General features: G+C 36.0%; 1 long non-coding RNA gene across 1 annotated transcript in view; it reads left to right on the top strand.

Moving 5' to 3' along the window:
- LOC135225459 (uncharacterized) overlaps positions 1-25000 on the top strand; it is a 123905-nt gene that overhangs the window by 66313 nt on the left and 32592 nt on the right. The window lies entirely within an intron of this gene.

Raw genomic sequence — 25000 nt, 5'->3', positions numbered from 1 at the left:
AAACTTTGCTTTTTCCTTTGACAATCGGAGTCTTGGACTAGAGCTGGACATATGGTAATGAGCTTATGGGGGGAGAGAAGTCTCGACCCTGGACAGTAAGAAGGGGTGTGAGTGACCTTGAAAATTTCCGTAGTGTGAAAAGGACAGTCTGCTAAGTGAATGTCTCTTAAGACTTTACTTCTCCAGCCGTCTTTCTTCTCTCCTTTCTTGGGGTATTGATGGTTGCCTGGAAATGAAATTTGAATGACAGCACCAGGTATGGAAAAGTATGACAATGGGGACCATTGAGCTGTTTGATGGGAGGAGAGCGACGTAGGTGGATCTGCTGTATCGAATTTTTAATTATTAGGGAGTGGGCAGATGCAGCTTCCATACACCTTCTTGGGTGGTCTTGATTTTTACAGAAGTGAAAAGAAATTTTGTACTTATTTTATTTTACCGATTTCTTAAAACTGAGGCTTCAACGTGCATCTTGTGTATGTACATTACAGCTCCCCACAGAAAAATACATTTTACGCCTTTTCTGGGCGTGAATATCTTAGCAAGCATGAAGGGTTAAGAAATCTTTCTCCTACAGCTTTACGTCCCAATGTATATTACTTAGATTAAAATTGAAGCTAGGTTTGCCCACAAGATTTTGCTAAGTTTTAAAGTTTTACTCTACATGGCTTGTAGGCTATGAACAAATATATGTAGCAAATTATTAAGTGTAAGCTGAATGATTAAATAGTTTTACTTATTCAATGTGTACAATGACATTTCGTTACATAGGGTTTATCCTAACTATACAAAATGAAATTTTAGCCCTAACTATTTACAAAATTTTCATACAAAAGTTAAAATAATGTATATGGAGATTCTTGACCCACTATTTGACCTTAGTCAGTATGAACATAATTGTACCAGTATGACTGGTAGATGGCACTGTGTAATTTGCACCATTGCACAGGAAGTTTACCAGGTAGACTAAGGAGTAAATACTAGGACAAAAGGAAGAAAAGGGGGTTAAAATTGCAACGTAAATTGATATTAAAGGTACAAAGGAAATCAATACACCCACACAAAGGGCGAAGAGTAGAAGTGTGAAAGAAGTGGCACTTCCTCTGGATTAGGCACCATCACACCCAGATAAATTTGGCACTGAGCCAGGTTTGGCTTATGCCAGCACACCCAGATAAATTTGGCACTGAGCCAGGTTTGGCTAATGCCAGGAGAGCCCAGTGGCTCTTGTAGGCTACCTGTAAGACCTATGACTTGTACCCCTCTTCCTTGGTTCTTTATTAGCCAGCCTGTTCATTGGTATAGGAGGAGCCTGTGAAACCAGATCCCAAGGAGGAGTTGTCATCTTAGGCACTCCTACTACCTCAACAATGGGAGGTTTGAGGGTGCCAACAATTGTTATCTGCTGGCGTAGTTCATTTAGTTCAGCTTTCAGATGGGCCATAGTAAAACTTTCCATAGTATTATTTTCTGAGGATGTGGAAGGAAAGGAAAAAGGTTTGGCAGTTGTTGGAGCCTCACTGCTGGCAATGACCAACTCGGGCATGGTTTGTGAGGCCACACATTTGTGCGAGTTTCCGCCATGGTCGTGGGAGTCTGAATAGGATTCAGGTTTATGTGGGGTTAAGTCTTGGTCTGACACTAGTGGCGGCGCCAAGCTGGGATGTAAGACTGTACCATGTTGGGGATCTCCTGGAGGGAGATGCAGTGTGGGTTCCGACACTGGATTGGATTCCGGGCTGGGCACAGAATTTGTACTAGAGGATGGCTCAGCATCCAGGATGGATGGAGTGTAGCACTGCTCAGGCCCTCAAGTGGCACTGACAGTGTGTTGAGTATAGTTCGTGGAGGACTGTCTGTGGAGGCCTTCAATCCTGTCCTAGGAGAACGTCATAACCTCCAGGAAGATATCTAACTACTGCAAGCCTGCAGATTTTTGAGTAATGAGGTCTGGTGACCCTCAGTTGAACCTTTGGAAGTATCATCATCATATGGTTTATTGCCTCTACAGTAATGAGGTTATGTCTGTCAACGGTGGCTCCATAGGGGATTAGATGTTCTCTTATGAAATAGATCTGTGCGCCAGTCATCAAAAGCTCTGACATGGCGTGAGGACCTAAGGTTGAGGGCGTGACTACCGCCAAGGCAATGGTAAGTGTAACAGTCTGGCTTGGGCACTTTGCCCACAAGGCAGAATGTCCGTAAACTTTGCACACAGTGCAATAGTTCCGGCTGTAGTCTTTGTGTGGCACTGTTCCAGTAAAGGGAGCAGGCCTGCTGCTGGCTCGGGGAAGCATTGCATCACCCGAGCTTGTAGGGGTAGAGGTTGTCACAGTGTGTTGGCTGTTACATGGTTTGTTGCGACACTGCTCAGTGGTATGTCCAGTTCGTTCGCAGAAGTTGCAAGTAACTGGCTTAGAGATGGGCCCATTCTTGGTCTGGGCCGTTGAGGACGTAAAATTTTAAGGAGTAATTTTCTTGCTGAGAGAGCTGAGTTGGGGGTGATGTGTTTCCCAATCATAGAGGTTCTAGGACAGTTTGCTATTGGACAATTTGCTCCCGGACATTTTGCTACCGGCTATTTCGTTACTGGTCATTTTGCCACTAGGATAAATTGCTACTTGGCCATTTTGCTTTTTATTTTTTAAAGAATATTGATAGGTAGTTCTTAATGTAAGTATGTTTTCCAAATAAAGCAATAGTAAATATGTAAGTGTTTTTGCCTATTGTGCAAATAAAAACCATACAGATAAATCCATAGCTAGTATAATAATTTTGAATTTAAATCAACTACATGATCGTTGTAAAATATATTTTCATAATAGATTAAAACAAAATATATATTTATTTAAAAATGTTTTAGATTGAGAGCAGTTCCTCGAAGATATTGGAGTTTAGTTGTAGGATCATACTGTCCTAGCAAAATTCTTATACGTTGATCAGTATCCCTGTATTTTTTCCTCTTGGTTATGGTCTCCACGATTGATATGGGCAATTCTTGCTGTACTGAGAGCTGCTTCTTTTTTTAGAGCAGTGATGAGGGACCAGATATTAGGGCGGATATTAGTCATTTGGGGTTTTTAGTGCATTGTGAAATCCTTCGATATGATTATATTTGCGTGGCATACCATTTTCATTGCACGCATAAACATTTCATAAATGAATAGGAAGGCTGGCTCGACTCCTCGTCTTCGTTGACCACGACCGCTCGCTCCTCCAGTATAATTGGTTTCAAAATATGAAACAAGCTCCTGTGGGAAAACATCATCATAAGTTGATTCTTAAATCCTTCTACGACAGCATCAACCGGAAGGAAAGTTAGTGCTGACAAACATCTCACTTTTAGACTGAAATCATCCTCATGGTGATATCATGGTTTCAAACCTATTGTAAAAATTTCTTTCAAACATTTTGTGAGAGATAAAACAGGCAACATGTAACATCTACACTTGTGAATAAGTATTAGAAACTATTGATGGATGTTTTTAAGTCCAGCATCATAGTGTCTGGTTCTGCATTATGCAGCAGTTCTGTTAGCGTAGTAAAAAACCTATTGTAAGTGGCTTGTGTCTTATCAGGCAGTAAGGTGAACATTCTTGGAACACTTAATACCGTTGTCTTGAATGTGTAAGTTGTAAAGATGAAAGTATATAGTTGAGCTGCACTTAAATGTTCTTTCTGCAGCCAAATTCTTAACTCTATTTAGGCCATCGATGCCCAGTTCTTTTGCAAACAATAAAATTCTTTCGGTATCATGGACAGAAAGGAAAACTAATGAGGAAGTATTAGAGAGAGCAGGCGTTAAAAAGAGAGCTTTTGGCCTCTGTGAGAAGTAGACAAAAGCGGTTTGTGGGTCTCATAATAAGAGGATATAGAGCATCTCTCTCTCACTGGTAAAGTCAGTGGGAGAACGAGAGTAAGACCTAGACAAAAATATATGGATGGATCGGTAAGAATGACTGGAGGAAGAATGTCTGCAGCTCAGTTGCTGCAAAGAGCCGGAAATAGAGAGGAATGGCGAGCCATGATTGCCGACGTCCTTGGGGATATGGCACCTGGATGATGATGATCATCATCATCATGTTCACCACTGTCAAACTGTAGAAACTTGAAACCGTTGTCAGTGCAGCAGTATTGATCAGGAAGCAAAACTATGTCGTTCCTGAGGAATAGGTGGTGAATTATCTAAGACTAGTCTCCAACGCCTGATAGTTGAGTTTGAGGGTAATTCTGAAAGCACACCTTCGTTCATGTTGGTCGTTTCATTGCATATGATGGTCCGAGGGGCATCTTGTGTTGACGCGGAATTCACTTTCATTTGATCTATCGCTAATTTTGATTCCACTCTTTCAGCTTTAGCGCTGTGATTAGGCACACTGACAGTCTTAACAATTTTATTTTTATTATCAAAAGTATGTGTGTACACAGGCTTTACACAATCTATTCTCGCACAACTAATACTTTTTTGAACCATCCTTATTCGTTTTGCATTTATCATCCACTAATTTCATTCCATTTCTTGTCGAAGTAATTAAATGAGGCACTGGAAAAAATATATTCAACCAAATGTAGAAACAGTAGCAGACTGGCGAGAATTGGTTAAACACAACCAGGGTTAAAAACGATCATTAAAAGAGCCAGATATATTTTGTGTGGTGGCGAAATAATCATAAACAACCAATTTTGAAAAACGACCATTCAAATGAACCAGATAGTAAAAACCATTATTATGGTAGCAAAATGGCCTTGTAGCAAATTATCTTAGTAGTGAAATGACTGGTAACAAAATAGCCGGTAGCAAAGTGTCCAGCAGCTAATTGCTCAGTAGGAAACTGTCCGGCCACCCTGGCAAACGGCAGCATTCAGCAATGGTAGTGGGACGCTTCTCATATATATATAATATATATATATATATATATATATATATATATATGTATATATATATATATTATATATATATATATATATATATATATATATATATATATATATATATTATATGTATATATAATATATATATATATATATATATATATATATATATATTTTATATATATATGTGTGTGTGTGTGTGTGTGCGTGCGCGCTCGCTCGCGCTTGGAGCATAATAGAAGAAATCCTCCAACTGCACACGCTCGGAAAGGTCCTCAAGTGGTTTGACGTCAAGGGAATCCAGCCAATGGTTGAAATTTTTCCCGTTATGATACGTCCAGTCCATCCAGGACTGTCTGGCTTCTTTGGTTAGGCTACGCCATTTTTGACTCCATCATTCAGGAGTAATTTCATAAGCTTTGTTGACCGCTCTTCTGACCGCTCTTCTGACAGCTTCAAGATCTCCTTGATTGGCAGTGGTCAGAGTCCACAGAGCAATCAAACCCTTGCCTTTCATGTGCTTGTGAAGGATTAGTGATATCTCGATTGCAGTGGGGGCCATAGTTGGCAAACACATACTCTGTGATCGAGCCATGCTTCTGGTTCAGTTTCCAACCATGTTTGGATGGGCGTACTAGGGCGTGGCTGGAGAGGGGTGATTTGCACTATGTTGGGCGAGTGCCATGGCACTGTTGTGGTGAGCTTGTTCAAAACCAACTCATTGTTTAATAAAGAGAGATTCCAGAATAACAAGGTCTTGCGGGTTGGTGGTATGGCCTATAATGCAGAAGTCTTTATTATTGATATACTTGACCTGAATGTCAAACAGGGACCTATGTGGGATCCACAAGCATACTCCTCAAGGTGCGTATCGATTCTCATTGTGGCGTAAGCTTCCGTAATGGCAGCAGAATTCCAAACCCAGGACACTCCAATATTAGAAATCACTCCAAAATGTGTAAAACACATATCGATAGTAAAGACTTCTGCATTTTAGGCCATATCACCAACCCGCAAGACCTTGTTATTCTGGAATCTCTCTTTATTAAACAACTTGTTCCGTCATTGTACACCCATATGTCCTCCTCACTGTGTATTTGTCTTGAGTTGTGTTGTTTATTTATGTTTTTATGTTTACGTTTAGTGTAACGCAGTCACTCCTCTTGGTCGGTCCTTAACCTCTTGTTCTGTAACTCTGTTCACTGCTGCTTTCAATTTTTGGAAATTTTTATTTATTTTCATATATCTTTCATTTTAATGTATGTCCTTTTAATTAATTTAATTCCCTTAATTTTAATGTGTATATTACGCACACTTTGTAAGAATAATCTTTTTAGCTTTTGCATTTCTGAATTTTTAATTTTTAGTTTTGTTTTTACAATTACTAGGAATTTTATTTTTCATTTTAACAGCCTGATGATGTAATTAATTGAATAGTTACGAAATGTCGCAATAAAGAGAGCTTGTACATCTGTGTGTGTCCTCTTCCCTTCATTGATAATTATATATACATATATATATATATATATATATATATATATATATATATATATATATATATATATATATGTATATATATATACACATATCATATATATATATACATACATATACACATATATTATATATATATATATATATTTATATATATACATATATATACAGAGCTTTGCTGCATTGTTAATATATAACATAGTCTTTATAAATTGTCTGTATAATGGTGTAAGATAATGTACAAGGTATTTAGAAATTATAGACCCCCCCCCCAACACCATAAACTAAAATTGATAGGGTCAATATATATATATATATATATATATATATATATATATATATATATATATATATATATACTAACTAATAAAAAGGAGCCCATTCTGTGTAACAGAACATTTTTACTAGTCATATATATATATATATATATATATATATATATATATATATATATATATATATATATATATATATATATATATATATATATATATATATATATATATATATATATATATATACACACACACACATATGTATATATGTATGCTTGATGTTGCTGAGTGATTTGGGCTCGCTGATAACATGAAATGGCTTGATACCAGATTTTTTCAACTCACGATATACAGCACTATAACTTCTCTTCTTTCCCCTTTTTGTTTCTAGTTCAAGTGGCAATTTACGTAAAGACTTTCTTACGAATTCTACCCAATGCCTCAGCTATGATTTCTTTTGGCTCCTGAGAAAGGACTTCAGGCCTTCCAAGATTCTCACTCTTTATGTGATTACAGTCATATGGATTTTTGTTCCAGTTTCTTTTAACAACGGATTCATCTCTTTTTAATGTATTTAGCTATCCAGGAACGTGAAATGAAGGATGCACCAGCATCCCTGGCCTCTCTGAAGGTTAAAGCCTATTTTTCGGTCAATCCATCTGATTTCCTCCGAGTCGTTATCCATGGCTGTATCTAACTCGTCACTCAGTCTGAAAATGCAAGAAATGTAAAATGAAAAATAGCTTAATAGAAACTTACGGTAATGTACTTGGAGATAGTCTGTAGCAGAAAACTTCATAACTTTCCGTTTGTTCTGTGAAAGGGGGGGGGGGGGGGAAGGGGGAGGGACTTAATTTCTAAACACCCTGTATATTTTACTCAATTTATGAAGGTGGTACCTCTCGGTTTTTAAAATGTTCCCAACCAAGTTCCATAAGTGCTCTACTTTCAAGATTTCTAATCTTAGGAATTCGCTATGGTCAAAATGACACTCAACTTATTCATATAAATTATTTCAGGCGTGGAAAGCTTTTTGATTTATCTCGTATATCGAACGTTTTTAGAAAATGCCAATAAAAAAAGTTGAAAGACGAAATTCGGATATAATGCATTTTCAGGGTTTTAACAGCAACCTTTGTCGAATCATAGATGCTATACTAATACCAGAAACTATACATGATTATATATCATTAGAAAGGTAATTTAATCTACTCTAATTTCGTAAATAATAATGATTTAGATAAAATGCATTGTTTAGTAATATACCCCGAAAATGTAGAAAATTCGCGATTTCATGTGACTTCCTTGTCCCCCTAAAAATTTTGCTAATGGCTCCGAACGGTAGATTTTTTATCCTTTACGTAATGCTATTGACCTATCAGAACACAGTGGTGAAAAAATTATTGGTTACAATTCTTCCCGGTTCTACCCTTAGATTCCCTTCCCTAATTTGATCTCAGCGACCACGTTAACCGTCACGCCAGGTAACTTTTATTTTATCCATTAATCTTGCATTTCATATTAAATTTCCATTGTTTATCGGATCCCTCTTGATTTCTTCTTCATAAGTAAGTGCATTTTAGAATCATAGTCCTGCAGTTGAGATTGAAGCCTATTAACAATACGTCACTGGGAAGTAAAGGTAAAAATGAATCTCTCATTGATGAAGAACGATGATAAACTTGACAAAAACTTGAGATCAGGCATGAATTGTAATTAGTCATAGTCGAAAACTGTAAAAGAATAAAATTTCATGCCCAACATATATTAAAATTTTTCAATACATATATTCATAACATGAAATTTGAATGCAGACAAGTGGAATTATTCAGTAGTAATATTTCATATTAACATCGAAATTTCAGAAATTCAGCCCCAGAAAATTGTATTTTAAGTAATATGAATGTTCAGAATTATACTTTTATGTTGGACCTGAAATTTTATTCTTTTACAGTTTTCGACTATGACTAATTACAATTCATGTCTGATCTCAAGTTTTTGTCAAGTTTATCATCGTTCTTCATCAATGAGAGATTCATTTTTACCTTTACTTCCCAGTGAGTTATTGTTAATAGGCTTCAATCTCAACTGCAGGACTATGATTCTAAAATGCAAATATAAAGGTGATGGTATATCGATTAATTATTTTCGAAAATTTAAAGTGCAAATAAGAACGGTCCAGCTACCATTAGTAATAATAAAAAAATGCAACAATTCTGTAGTAGTCCCCCACATACGCTTCCATATTTTTAGAGTATTTATGTTCAAATGTTAGCATCAGCCAAAACTTTATAATTAGAAAATGCTACTCGTTGCTATAGGTAGACTTCACAAGGAAACCCAAAGCTCTTGGTATGCCTTCCTCTCTCTCTCTCTCTCTCTCTCTCTCTCTCTCTCTCTCTCTCTCTCTCTCTCTCTCTCTCCCGCTTCCTTCCCTTTTGTCTCGCTAATGCTATAATATTTCAGATATATCGTGTAATCCACAAATCGTAATGTAAATTAAGCAGTCCCGTGTAAAGATTGTAAGTGAATTATAAGTAGAATTTTAAAACGCATGTTATAATAGCCCAGGTTTATTGCCAAAAGTTGAATAGAGAGTCGAGTCTTACGGTAATTTTAAATATAAACAAAAGATTAACTAATCTCGTATTGAACAAAAATTCATATTAGTATGCTGTATCCTTTTAATCAACAAATGATTAATAGTAACAAGATTTATTGTAAAGTAAATGGAAATATAAAGAAAAGACTTGGCCACAAGAATCACTGTGTTCATAACTGTTTTTAACCTAGTTCAAGATGCTGAATAATTGTAGAGGAACACTGGTGGAAATGGCTGGCTTTGAGCTACTGAGGTAATATGATTTACTCCATGCTAAAAAGAAACTGAATGGTCTTCATACGCATCTTCGTATAGTAAGAGAGTTAATTGTCGTGGTGGCTTGATTGGTCTTGGCGAGGAGACTGTTTGTTGAAGACTGCTTCGTAGAGAACGTTGTGTCTGACTGAATTCTTGCATTCTCTCATGTCTGTTGTCTGTTAGTAGCGGGAAAACAATTATGAAATAAATCAATTAATGAGATAGTTAATGTGCAATTGCATATTGCAGGTCGCCTAAACATTATGAAATATCTTAATGAATAGTTATTGAAAAAGCAATTAGCATATGCTAGGTCGCCTAAACCATTATGATTATATAAAGCAAAATATAATTTGGTCCTAAACTGAGAACCTTCATGCCGTTAAATTTCCAAAATGATACCTTAATTGTTCTATTTATGCAATATACACTTTTCCATGAGAAAATTTGAGTCTGTTTTAACAATTGTTAAGAAATTAGCTCCACACCTGGATTACATTCCCAATGCAATAATCAAACTAGCTACATAAAGTACACAACTGTTAATATAATCATACATTTAAAATATATTGACTACTTTCCCATATGTGTGGGAAGCATCTTGAATGTTACCTTTGACTAAACCAAGAACAGCCAGCTTCTTGGTTAGCTACTTTAAATCTTCTGCTTTAGGAAAATCATGAAAAACTTACAATGATATATGATCTCAAGTTTTTGATTCATGCTAGACAGCAAGCTCGAAAGATTATCACTGTTTCTTCATAATAAGAGATTCGTTTTTGCCCTTACTTCCCACAGAGGTTTTGTTAGAAGGCTTCATTCTCAACTGCAGGGCTATGAGTCTAAAATTCACTTACTTATGAGGAGGAAGTTGAGATGGATCCGAATTACAAAGGGAATTATTTAAAATTCAAGATTAATGGATATATTAAGTTATATGGCGTGGCAGTTACCGAGGTCGTTGAAATTGCGCGATCCTTGGTATTTTTATCCTTTTTCAAGTTTTAGATATACTAGAATAATAAGTTCCCAGAAGCTGAGCAACTGGTGCTATCCCACATTGTATTGATAGGGTCTATTAGAGAGTTTTCTGTGTTTTTGCATATATTTTATCATTACATTAGGAATTTCACCAAAGCTGAATCAAGCAATCTTTTGACAAAAGGAAAACTTAAATGGTTACTACGTAATGTAACGACTATCTTACTTCTAACTAACTTTTTACCACAGATGTGCTAGTCTGCATGGAATATTAGAAATGCAAGCCAATTGCATCTTCAAAATGTAAAGTTTGTAAGTTTTTGTATTTAGAAGTGGATTACGATAACACGTGGTTTGAGATGGGAATGATCATATGTATCAGAATTTCTCTTAGTGCATTTCAAGTATAAATAGGTGGATCATTGTTAATTATTTGGTGGTGAGAAGAATGCAAAACAAGGAGTTAATCTTTCTATATTAGCCTTTAATGGGACTGCAAACATATTCTCAAGAGTTGCAACTGGAATATGTTTTAGATTTCGGCAACAAATAGTGTTCTTGTTCATGTAGGGTAATGCGTGACATTCCAGATCCAGGTCAGTTTGTGAATGGGGAAAGGACTCGGTGCAATAGGGAAAAAAAGATTTACGTGGTTAGGTGTTTAATAGCAAACTCCCATTGCACTCTTGATTTGGTTACTCTTAAGGCAGAACGTGTAAAGTACATGGTCCTGCTCAGAGTTCTGCTCACTTCCATGGGTGCCGAGTGCAAACTGATACTCAGACTCAACAAGTCACAAATCCTGTCAAAATTGAATGATGGATGAAGGTTATTCACAGTCACCTCTCCACAGAGACTAGAAATCTGGAATGCTATTCTTATTACATAAAGCTAGAACCACGAGCCTTCAATCTTCTGTCAAGAGTATACTGGTGGAGCTTCACCTCAATTATGCTAGCACATACCAGGAGGTGGCGGTTCCAAGGGTGTGGCCCTTTAATTTCAATAACTTGGCTAACGGAATCGTGTTGTGATGTAAACATTCGCCAGTTCATTGTGATTGCTAGAAATTGAATATTGTAAGTTTATTAACATAATTTACATAGAGAAAGAAATGCCGAAGTAATGCCTTTCCTTTGTAGAACACACTGAAGCAAGAGGGTGTTGTGCTTTTATATGCAATACCCACAAATCTGATGATGGCATCGGATTTGAAGCTGTTTTTCCAGACATTGGGTTCAATGACTTCATGCAGCCTGGCTTCTATTTTTACCCAAGATTTACTTGCATTTTTAATTATAGGCTTCATAAATTTATGTGATGAAATCAGTGCAACCTGTTTTAGGTCATTTGTCTTTCCTTGCGTAGAATACTGTTCTTCGATGTGGATTCCTCCTTCTGCCAGATTTATATTTTTTAGATAAATGGGTTTGTGGTGGTAGGTTACTCTTTCCTAATGTTAGCAGTTATGACCTGGACCGTCAGCGGATGGTCTCTTGTTTGTCTGTTTTTCACAAGTTGTATTTTAACAGATCTTCCACATTCACAATTGATCCCTGATCCCTTTTTCCTGCCGAGAGCAACCAGATTTGCTGAACAGCACCACCAATATGCAGTAAATGTGCCTCTCTGTCGCACTTCTCAGTTCCAGGCCTTTATTCCTCACACCGTTGGACTGTGGAACAGTCTCCCTGGGGAAATTGTGCATTCGGAACGTCAAAAGTTCGAGCGAAGATGCGTGGAAACGATGCATTACTTCCTTAATAGAATTCTCCTTTTGTTTTAATAATTTTTTTACATTTCTATTTATTAATTAATTTTTATATTTTTATTTACTTACATTGTCCATTTATCATTAATTTTTCAAATGGTCTCTTCTTTCTGTGTTTCCCTTTACTTACTATTTCTTCTTTCTAATTCTTTGGAAGTTTGAATTTCAAGTCAGTGGCCCATGTGTGCTTGTTCTGTATGAATAGGGTTCATCATCTGAATAATAATGATAATAAAATAATAGTGATAATGTTTTTTAAAGTTTTTGTATTTTATAAGAGAAATTAATTTTAAATGATGCCACGCTTGGACTGCAATAACTAGCGAGTTTTAGTACTGAGCTCCCGCTGGTCATAGGGTTATTAGAACGATAGATGTTCAGTAAGCTTTCTCAGTATAGGTCTTGGCTTTTGCTGGGAACCATCCATGAAGGTGTGATATAAAGGGTCAGGCAGCTTAATTATCAGAGTAAGATGAACTCTTAGAAACAAATTCTCAACTGCCTGGATGAAAGCAGGGAAGGTCGCCAGATCTTGTGTTGCTGTCTAGTTGTAGCCAGAAAATGTTTTTTCCAAATTGAATGTTCCCGTTGGTACACAGTAATATGCTAGGCAATGGGACATTAACAGGAACTGTGAGGATGTGCTAACATGTGTGACCCATAGATTTTATATGTTTATGCAACTTATGCAACCCCAACCAGTCTTGTGTTATCTGTTTGGTACTCTTGACTGAATCATTCTCTGTTCAAAACGTTTCGAGAGGTACGTGTTTTTAAAACAGCCGTATTTTTAAGTTGATAGAATGTGATGGTTCCCACATAAAGTATTTTATACTTTTCAGTGATAGAAAGTTACAGTTGTCATAAGGTGCTAGGTGGTTTTATGATTTTATGAGTATTTGTGAAATGTATGAATGTCATTTTATGAAAGTCTTTTCTTTTGAGGTTGGACGTGGATTTTTGAAGATGCCTATAAGTATTCATTTGAACAGGTACCTAGATTTCTAATAAAAGCTCGTGATCGATGTTGTTACGCAAGTAGGACAGGCTATTCCCAGTTAGTCATTGTGAGACTTGAGAGGATTTTTCCGCTCTGAAGCACCTTGATGATTGTTATCAAATGGACGATGTTTTTATTTCTGGAGAGTTTGAAGTTTTTTGAGTAAGCATGATCTCTTGAAAATATTTAAAATACGTCAGTTTTGACCCAGTTTTTATAGATGCAGTGTTATGGATGTAAGGCATTTAAATATTTTTAAAGTTTGCTGGGACGAGGGAATGCTTCATAAATATTTATATTAGGATAATGTACTGTTACCCCAAATTATTTATTTAAGGTATTAGTGACAATATTTATTAAAGGTTTCAAGATCTTAAATCAGTTAATCAGAGTACCTGATTGAATCCTGTGTCATCACAGTAGTAGGTATCGATACCGGGAAATATAATTTATGTATTTCCAAAAGAATGAATGGCTATATTTTACAAAAGGATTCACTCCCAGCAGACATAACTACCTCCTTAAAGTATCCATGCCGTACATTCATAATTCTGGAGAGAGAGAGAGAGAGAGAGAGAGAGAGAGAGAGAGAGAGAGAGAGACTGCCATCACGAAGAGTTTTACTGTGCTTAATAACTATTTGTCGATTAAACTGCTTGGTAAACGACTTAAATATTTTTACAACCTAAGAGCTTACCTCTTCCAGTGACAGACAATTGACTTTTCCTTCACGTGCATCATGGCACAAGCAGAGGGCTCTACTCTGGTGTTTTTTTTTTTTTTTTTTTTTTTGCGACAAAGTTTGGACGTTGCAACTTAAAAACTTTGTCGTTGCAACATAATTAAATTCAGTCGTACATATACAAAAGAGGTCGGAAGCATGAAACCTGTAGAAGTCTAAAAGTTTTAATTGCATCCTCCTTGATTCCATTTCATATCTGGATAAAATGTTACTCTTATCACATTATAGTGACATTTTTTTATGGAATTGTTGGTCTCTTGAATGTATTTTTGGCTGTTGGAACTATAAACGACAGCATGGAGGATGAATTGCTTTTTAATTTATGACATTGTGCGGTGAAACTGATAATTACTTTAATTTTCCTTGAAAGTCAATAAGGAATTTTAATAGAGTTCCCATCGTCATCATCGCCCCCAGTGCTGTATAACGCTAAGTGCCTCTGAAAGGCCGCCACTCTTGTCTTTCTAGTGCTTAACCTTTCACAAACCTCCCCTCATCTCCAGCCTCCTTTCTCAGTTTTCATCCTAATAGGTTTGGGCCTTACAATTATTCAGGAGCCAGCTGATACTATCCCGTATTTTTTTTTTTTTAGGTTAAACTCTTTTATTATTTTTACTTTGTCGCATTACTTCTGTCAGCGTAGTTTTCTAGGTGGTTCGTTATGCCGTTGAAGACCTTTTTGGACCCTGTGTTGGGCTTCGTCCCGGCTAAGCACGTCTAACTTAAGGTAAAGAAAGAAATTTTTTTTTTTTCTCTAAATAAATGAAATTCACTATTGACGTGTTCTACATAACTCATGACAAGTGATCCCAATCTGTTTTTCTGTGATTCCAAACGCGCATTACAGGCACTAAAAATTTTCAGTACTAATCCATTTACACTGAAACTCTAATAGTGGGTATTTCTGCATCAGCGTAGAGGGATTATTATATCTTTTTGTTGGGTCCCATCACATGTAAATATATAAGGAAATGAAAAAGCAGACCAACTAGCTAAATCAGCAGCAACCAATCTGATACCAAGCCCAATTGCTGTACCATATAGAAACTTTTTTTTCATCGCTAGATTATGGCAACAGCAATGGAACGAGGTAGGACCAAATGGAATGAAAGAGTTTGCCACACATACACACCCTTGGAAGTATGAACCCTATGCCTAGGAAATGGGAAGTAACGATAAGTCGCCTCCGTACAGGACATTAAAGATTGACTCATGGGTATCTCATGAGCGGTGAATATCAACCTTGGTGTGACGATTGCCTCGTCCCGATGACTATAAAGCATTTGTTAGTGGGATGCCCAAGTCATCGGGAACTGAGAGAGCAGCACTTTAAAGACAAAGAGATAGAGATGGTAATTACAGTTTGGCAAAGATATTGGGTGAAGAAGCACAGTAGGAGTATGAGTGTGCTCTTAAATTTAGGTATTTCTCTTTCGTGTGTGTGTGTGTGTGTGTGTGTGTGTATATATATATATATATATATATATATATATATATATATATATATATATATATATATATATATATATATTATATAGTTATATTTAATGTATATATGTATAGTTTTTAACTTTGTTGTTGTTTGGTGTGTATGTGGCGGTTTTGTCGTAGCTGTAGTATAATAATGGATGTGGAATTTTCAGTGTATTTTTATATAAGTGTGTGTGTGGATGTATGTGTTTTCCCCAAATTGGTTGTACAAATAGTTTCATTCGGCGCCAATGATCCTGGTAGTCACGACATCAGATAATTATTGATTATATTATTCATTCATTCATTTTATATTCCTTGGATAATATGACAGGCTTCCATGTACCCGTAAAAATTAAGGATAAACTTACATATTGATTTAAATTCTTCTCATGACGTCTCTGTTTGCAGAAGATGTATGATACTCGATATTATTGACAATGATAATGGCTGTGTAAGAGTAGTAAGTAATTAAAAAAAGAATAAAAACTAAATATTAAAACTTCGGTTAATACGAGGTGAGAGTTGACGAACTACGCAACGAGAGTCGAGTTCGGATGCTTAGAGATTTAATTGTTGTTTTGATTTCATCCCCAACAGCAATAAAATGTTGACGCACTAAGCCTTACTGATCGGAATAACAACGATGCTGGAACAGCAAGTTCAACCTTTTTTATGAATACCTTTGCGGAAAACAAAATTTGTGCAGTTACAAATTGGAATATACTTCTCTTTAAGTATATTACATTATGGCTAAATACGAAAAATCAAGATGACAAAATTGTAATTTTTGTTCGTGATAGTAGTATACCGTAGGTTGGGAGCATTGTTTCTATGAGTAGTGGTGAAAATACCTCTGTTCATATTGTTTTTCCTCCATCTTACTTCCCACCCTCTCCTAACAATTATTTCCTAGCGCAAGTGCGAGGCTTTCCTCCTGTTACATCATTCAAGTATTTCGACTATCAATTTCCCGTTCAGCGCTGAATAACCCACATAGGTCCCAGCACTTGGCCTGCCAAAATGTTATATCCTAATATGGTAGTGATTGCTGGTTTTGTTTTTATTTCCTTATAAAGAATTTGGGAAACTACACACTGCAAATACAGGTACATGTGAAAATCGGGTTTTAAGTGAAAATAGGTTTTTAAGTTAATGTCGAATATACTCTAAATTCATACAGGCATTTTAGTGAAGTTGTTCAGTTTGCTCGTGACTTCGTGAGCACAGATATGATGGAAAAGGAAATTCTTTAGACTGTGCCAGAATTCGTTTTGTATTGCGTCGCTTGATATCTGTGATGTGTTGCGAAGTATTTTTTGTCACATGTTCACCTTTTCACTTTTTAAATCTTTGGCAGAATGCTGTGCAGCGAAGAAATGGTATTTTCCCTTTTAACGTTCTTAAATCGTTTACTTTTATAAAGATATATCTATATTTCGATGAATATTGTTTATTCCTGGTACATAATTCAAATAGGGAGGATGTAAGTCTGCAGATTATATGCAAAGATACTTTCTTTTAGTTAGTTTTTAACATGAAATGTTAAAGTGCACGGAAGCATGCAACGACTAACCCAAATTGTTTTACGAAAGATTGTGAATGTTTTAGGTTTCTGCAAAATCTTAGATTTTAGCCTTAATTATTATCCATATATGGCAGGTATTCTGTGAAAATGTTTTAGAAAAGCTTCAGAATTTTCAAAGGGAGCAGAGATTGGCCTTGTTACGCTTCCTGAAAAGTGGAAAAGAAATGTTTTCATTTAAGAAAAAAAACCCTCATAGTCCCGTGGTGCTGTCGGTTTTAAAGGCGTGTGCCTTTCCCCCCCATATTTTTACCCTTTAATTTTTACGTGTTGTTTTCTCTTGTGTGACGTTTTTATTCATAAGCTCCGTTTTGAATGCAATATTACTTTTCTCTGTCTTTATCTTTTATTTTGTATCATTTATTTCCTTTTCAAGCGTCTCTATCATATCTGGTAATCGCTTTATCTGAAGAATTGTTGAAGTTACATTAAAACTATATGAATTTAACCTAATTTTTTACCTTTCTCAGATTTTTATATTTATATCTACAGTTTCCCAAATAAAAAGATGTAGCATCCAAATAAAGATTATGCCCTAAATATAAAGGAGAGTTGTGTGCGTGCCACTTCTATCCTTCTTTTACTAAATTGTTCAGGCCAAAGGCTTAGCAAAGTCAGGTATTCTTGTATGTATAAGTGCGCCACTAGCAACTCCTGGTTCTGGATTTAGGTTTTGGAGGTTAGAGGACGGATGATTTTTTTTTCCATCATGGAATATGGAATAAGTTGCCAAGAGGGCATACAGTAAGTTTTTATTAGAAATGACTGCCAGACTCCTCAGTTTTTACGGGTGAAACAACAGCCATAGTAATTGCTTTGGAACTTGCGGCTAAGAAATATTTAGATTCAGTTATTTTCAGTATTTGAGAAGTGTTTGAGAAGCATTGAAAAAACTAACCCTTTTCACCCATTAATCCATAAGTCTCAAGAGTGGTTCTTTGACGTCTGTAAGGCATAAATCTGTTCAGTTTGTTTGGATTCCCGTTCATACAGGAATACAAGGAAAAAGATTAGCTGACGGGAAACTTAAAGATGCAACAGAACATGGTAATCTTCGTAAATTTAAAGGCAAATATTCATAAAAGTACAGGGAAATGCATTAGTTGACGGTAAGGCTGAAGAGCTACAGTATGCAAAAATGTGATAAAAAGTTTTCCACACTGTGATTGCAAAAGGGTCCTTTAAATATTATATTCTTGATAAATTGACCCATCATTTTATTTTGGAGGTGGTCTGTCACTCAGAGTACTCACTGTGTGATAGTCCTCTGTAAAGATGTTTTAAAATTTTCAGATAACATGCTAGATGTACTAGACAACTTTGTAAGCTACATACAAGAGGTCAAGATTTTTGACGAAAAAGTTTTTATTGATTGATTGGTTGATATCATGGTGGGGAAAACCTTCAAAATTTCTGGTTGATTTCTTGGTGGGGGAAACCTTTAAATTTTCCTTATTTTTTGGAAGATTGTAAAATCAAACCGCTGAATAACTGATAAGTTTCAGTTCTTGGCCTTTAAATCTAAGTCTCGTAATCACTTAGTCATTCAATCACTATCAATGATGATAAATTCCTTGGGAAATCTCAAGTAGTCCTTATGAAATAGGAAAGTATGTAATATGAAACTTACGATAAGCTTTGCAGTGAAAATACTTGGGTTGGCTTCTTTAATTAAATACGGAGAGAGAAATAATTACCGAAGGTTGCCCATTTCCTTGCAAAGTCCATTATGCTTTACTAAGGCAGTTATCGGGAGGGTGGGTCTTCTGTTTTGAAAATTAGTATAATCGTCAAGTTTTGGAAAAGCCGTGACTTCTAAGATTGAGGTTTATGGAGGGACACCAAAAGTCCGTCACTCCTAGTATATCCTTTTGTAAAATGAACATGAAAGAGGGAAATTATGAAGTAGAGAGTATGAGAATTTTGGTACCCTGATTGGAAGATTGATGCATAAAAACGGGGATATACATGTAACTTGGGATAAACAATAAAAGAGAGAGAGAGAGAGAGAGAGAGAGAGAGAGAGAGAGAGAGAGAGATGTCAAGACTCGCTAAACTTTGTTATTAAGTCATAGATGACGATATACCCTCTTTTTTCCAAGGCTCCATTCCGAAGTTCCCTGCCATCCTCTCTCTAACTTTTGGACGATAGTTTCATCTTTTCAGTTACTATACTCGTAGGCAATAGATGATGAATTGAAGTTTGCTCTCTCTCTCTCTCTCTCTCTCTCTCTCTCTCTCTCTCTCTCTCTCTCTCTCTCTCTCTCTTAGTAAAGGTCCATTGTGTTAAGGGATTTTGAATCACCGAGTTTGATAGCGAGGATTTCCACTTTTTTCTTAATATCAATAGTAAAAGTTATTAGTGGGAACTTGGGTTTACATTCGAAGGTGTCAGCTGCTCTAAAAATGGTAATGGAAAGATGGTGCGATTAGTCAATTTAAATATGAGAATCTTATTAAGAATTAAGCCTTGGGTCCCAGTGTCTTTTAATTTATTGTTAATTTGGGGTGTGTGATTAAAACTTTCTTTAGATTGAGACACAAAGCAGAAACACATTTTCTTCAGAGCAATAATATTCTGCCGTAAGCTGAAATTTGGTATGCCCAGAGAGTGATGTTCTGTGCATTTTATGCTTTTTGAAAATAATGGTTATTTTTTCTTTTTCTTTTACTATTATTGGTCTCTGTAAATAGGAATTAATTATCCTTTGTAGGATTGGAGTTGATATGGAAATAACGCTGGCATATTCACCTACTTGAAATGCTTGGACCTACAAGCTGTCAATATGACAATTACTGATGTCATTATTTGCAGATGACCACCTAGATTTGGCGGTGGTAGCGAGAGTGGGGAGGGGGAAGCCTTTTATAAATACACATTCCAGTCAAGTTTTGCATCCATAAAGTTATCTTGCCTGGTGAACTGCAGAAGTTTATCGGCTAGGTTTAGGGTTCTTTGTTAGCTAAAAGTGTAAGCTGCTGTAGGATAGTCAACCTCTCAAGGATGTTGGGACCTCAGTATTTGCTGAGTGTGGTTTGAGGATAGTACTCTCAGCATTCTATGTATATGGTGCAATAATATAATGCTTTGTTCAAGCTACTATGAGATTCAGGGTCTCTGTAACACGGTTTTTTGGACTTTGCTCCTTGTCAAAGCATCGGATGTAGCTGAAAGTTGACATATGTATATTTTACAACCACACACAAATTTTGTCAGCATTATCAATAACCTAAACCAGATAGTTTTGATTTTTATAGAGTAAAAATGAACTAGCCGACGCCATGGCCAATGATTACGAGCCAAGAGTCGAAAAACATTCATTACGTAAGCAAGGTAAACAAACACCTTCTGACTAAATGTTGCCCCTCCCATCCACCAGACAGCAATGCCATCGGCTCTGAAACCCAAAGACTTTATGAATGTCGGAACGATACATAGATGTGGGTGGGGTATCAGTGCTAGCGTAGTAAAAAAAAAAAAAAAAAAAAAAATACTACTGTAGCAGTAGTGCCGCACAGTATAGCAGTAATATACATGAATTAAACGTTTAGACCAACTGCTGGGATCCTTGAGGAATCATTTAGCACTTCTTACAACTACTCGAGAAAGAAATTAGATTTTATAGCCAGAAGTTAAATTTTCTAATCCAACAATGCCCATGGTAGCCTTCAGTGTTATCCTGAATTATAACGAGGCGAAAGTGGGTGGAGCCTCATGAAGTCACCATTCTGACGATAATTATTGGTGAAGGTTTAAAGCCAATATACGGTACCGGCTATTTTTTTTTCAGTAAATAGGTAGATAGACAATAAATAAAAATTGCTTGACATTGGATATAGCAGTTATCAAATCAAGCTTGTCTACTATGTTTTTTAAAATTACCAACTATTCCCTACATCTTGTCAATCTGATTGTGACCTATAAAGTAGACTGTAATTTCTTTGGAAACTTATTTTGGGAGTTAGACTAATATCGAAGTGTTTTTGTATTTATTAACATATTTTGTTGGTTTGTTCATTATGACAGTTATCAGTGGGGAGGTTCCAGAATTCAGAAAGGTGTACTGCTTTGCTTGTATTTTAAATTTGTATGTCATTGTTTGCCAGAGGTTTAGCCTTCGTTACGTATAGCCAATCATCCATCGAGAAAGAGAAGAAAGAATATGATGTCCATAAGTTACGTAACGAGTGCGTTTCGACCTTTTCTCTGAGTAAGTTGGCCCGTCTTCAAAAAAGGTCATTTTTTACATTATAAGTACCAAATTTATTCAACCTACGTAGTGCAGAATACACTCAAAATTTATGTGTTGATATAATATGTATTCTGAATAAGCGTTATATTTATGAAATGCATAGATAAAAAGTTATTGCGAAAAAACCGTGTTACAGAGGCCCTGAATCTCATAGTAGGTGCTTTGACCTACATACAGTGTACTGCACCCATTAAGTTTGAGGGCCCCCCACCCCCCCCCCCCCCCCCCCCCCCCCCTCCCTTGCGATAAGACAAGATACTGACATTTGTCCTTAGTTGAGAAATAAACTTAAAGAGCAGTTAAAATAATTCAGTAGAGTACCAGTTTTAATTTTCTTGTAGCTGGCCAACATTATTATTATTATGATGATGATGATGCATTGGGTTTTGTAGTTTGTTAAGTACATATTCAAAGAGCACAATGTAGATGTTTTTTCATTTTCTGTTGCTTTTGAAAATCTTCAGATGAATATTCTTGTAGATAACTTAAACATAGCGCGCCCTTTTTTAAAAAAAAAATTCAACATTTAGAAAGACTTCTGAGTCTGTAATTCACACATAAAAGCTATATCGTTACATACGGACTAATACATAAAGTATATTTTGTCTATTGCGAAAAACGAGGTTCAAAATTTATTTATTATTATTTGAACGCAGTTGACAAATTTTCATTTTTTTTTTTTGCATATTTATGTGTTTTTAAGATTCATTTAGTGACTAAATATTCATCCATGCAGTGCATAAAAAAAACACTTCTGAATCGTATATGTATGTGTGTCACTTAGTTTAAATTTATGATATACTGAGAGGAAAAATCTGTGATAGAACATGTTGGACGTTTGATATGTACATACAAGTAGTAGGTCATAAACTCACGATGACGCGTATTTTCCATCATTAACCCATAAAATGAACAAAATATTATTTAGTTGAAATCCATTACGTACTTTTGGCTATTGACCCTCATGGTTCCGGTACCTGCCGCTTGGCTCTAAACACCCTTCTGCCCATGTGACTTTTGTTTCTTGATTGTGGACTTCGGAATATCGCTATCCATGAAAGGGGAATGGATTTTTAGTAGCTTGAACTAACTACCAGAGTATTTTATTTTCGACGAAACATAATTGCCCATGTATAAAGTGCTATTTTTGCATCATTGTGTCGAAGATAGACTATTTTTTTCATTTATTATCTATTCTTTTTTACGTTATGCCTTTGTCTGTGTTGACTTGGTAGTTGGTTATTTTACTTTGATATTTACTGATTGCTGCGAAATGATTTTGTGGCATTGCTTTGGGTGCATCAGAAGCAAGGCGACCTACACTGTAAGATTATTTAAATAATTCCACATTTACCACAAATTAGAACTTCACTGACAACGTAATGTGTAAGGCATTAGTAAGCTTACATTTGCCACCATTTCTCTCTCTCTCTCTCTCTCTCTCTCTCTCTCTCTCTCTCTCTCTCTCTCTCTCTGCTGTCTCTGTGTGTGTGTGTGTGGAACATTCAATTTTGTGTCAGGAATCGCCCACGAGGGCACCATCTCACTAATGAGCACCGAGTAAAGCAAATAGAATTATGGTATAATCTGTCTTCATGCTGGATTCATAATCACAGGACAGTGAAATTCAGGGTTTGGGAAATGGTCCCTGTGTGTCATTGTTGGGGCTCAGACTCGCCGAGAGTGCAATTAAGAGAAATTAAATTAGACTTATTCCAACCTAAAGAGACAGATCCGGATTTGTTTCCAAGTAACGGAAGTTAGGTCATCATCAAATGCTATTATATCACTCTGTTAGTACGGCTCTCTGAGTATGTTTATCGTAATAAGCTATTAGCTTATTACATTACGAATTAGGTCATTACTCTATACAGGCTTCTCTTACATCGCGGCCTACTGTCCTTATGTAGCTCGCCATAAGATTAAGCCGGACAGAAGCGTCTTGAAATACGTATACTATATACGTGAAAAATGACTTCCCATAGGTTTTTCCCAACAGCTCTGTTTGACAGATGACACGTGATGTTTCTCTGCGGCTCAGCATTAATCTTTTGTAAAACTTGATACGATGTGTTGGATAAAATTGAAAATTGTAATTAAAAGAATCTTCTACCAAAGTGAAAGGAGAGTCAATATATAGTTTGTCCGGCCCGGTGTGAAAAGTGGAGTGTCGGGAACGTAGGTTCGTACACTTTCGTAACCAGCGTGCCATCAAGCTCGTGTATAAATAACTCGACTGAATTCATTCTTGCTCCACCTTTACTAAAGGTCAAGGTTCATTTTGGGTTTTGTCCTTTGTTTCACTTAAAGTCCTTTCTGGTGGGATCCGGCTGTTTGGTTTTTAATATGTGCCTCACAAATTTCTGTTTTTGTATGAATATTGGTAATATTTCAATAAATCAGATGGAGTTATAGAAAAAAATGACCAGCTTGCATTTACTCATCTGCTGTTAAATTACTTGTATTTGAAAATGTTACTCTTTATGATTTCTCAGTGTAAGAACGGCATTTGTCCATCAAAATCTACTTTTCTTATGCTTCTTACCCATACCACAAAAGTACCCAACGCGAACGAATGAGAGAATATGTCTTGCATGACCTGAAATAAAAAGGTTCAACTTCCATTGACTGAAAACCCAAATAGGTTTTGAGTGTTATTTACATTTGGGTTTACTTAAAACTAATGATCCTATCCGTAACAAGTCGAGCTTCGAATCAATCGTACTTTAAACATGGGATTCACATTGCTAGCTCTTCGTAATATTCAATACATATAAATACCAGCCTTCCCCCATAACTCACGAGAAGTCTAGCATATTCTAATTACCTCAAGAATAACTTGATATATATATATATATATAATATATTATATATATATATATATATATGTATATAATCTATATATATTTATTGTTTAGGTATGTTATTTTAAAATACAGGTCTTATAATTCATAACATCCATACGTGCGCGCGCGCACACATGTATGTATATATATTTGTGTGTGGTGTATATATATATATATATATATATATATATATATATATATATATATATATATATATATGAAGTTACAGAGTTCTGTCCAAGACATCGTCATTTTTGTTCCCCGATCAATGACTACTTGGGTCATTGACGCAAGCCAACTCAGGGTTACTTGATGAAAATGTGTTATGTTATCTTAGATTATATTTAATAAAACTTAATTTTAGCACAGATTACCAAATTCGACGATAAACCTTTTACAGGTTACATAAGAGTAGAAATATAAACAGTTCTTGGAGGAAATGTTTTATATCCTCAGATATATCAAAACAAACTTATTTTTCCAACGGTCATATTCTGCAATGAGTTTTAATACGGAAGTTGTAACTAAAATTTTGTCCAAGAATCCCTCCCAGGATTTACCTCCCATCACTGCTCAAAGCTTTGGAGAGAAACTTGTCTCTGAGATCCCAAGACAAATTGAACAGGCTGTAGGACTCTGACTCGGCAGCCATAGCGAAAATGCTTGCGAGAAGTAGTCGATTTAGGTTTTGATAAGCTCCAGCCGGGAATGCCATGTATGTTCTTAAAAGTTTAACGCTGCTTTAATGTGTAATAGCATTATGTTTAATATTGTGTAATTTGTTGTTCATGTTTAATGAACCATGCGTGCACAACTTCTGGATAAACCTAAGGACTTACGTAGCCTCGAAA

Source organism: Macrobrachium nipponense, chromosome 13 (assembly GCF_015104395.2).
Source record: "Macrobrachium nipponense isolate FS-2020 chromosome 13, ASM1510439v2, whole genome shotgun sequence".
Taxonomy (NCBI): domain Eukaryota; kingdom Metazoa; phylum Arthropoda; class Malacostraca; order Decapoda; family Palaemonidae; genus Macrobrachium; species Macrobrachium nipponense.
Note: the sequence above shows the minus strand (reverse complement) of the source record. Positions and strands in the feature narration are given on the sequence as shown.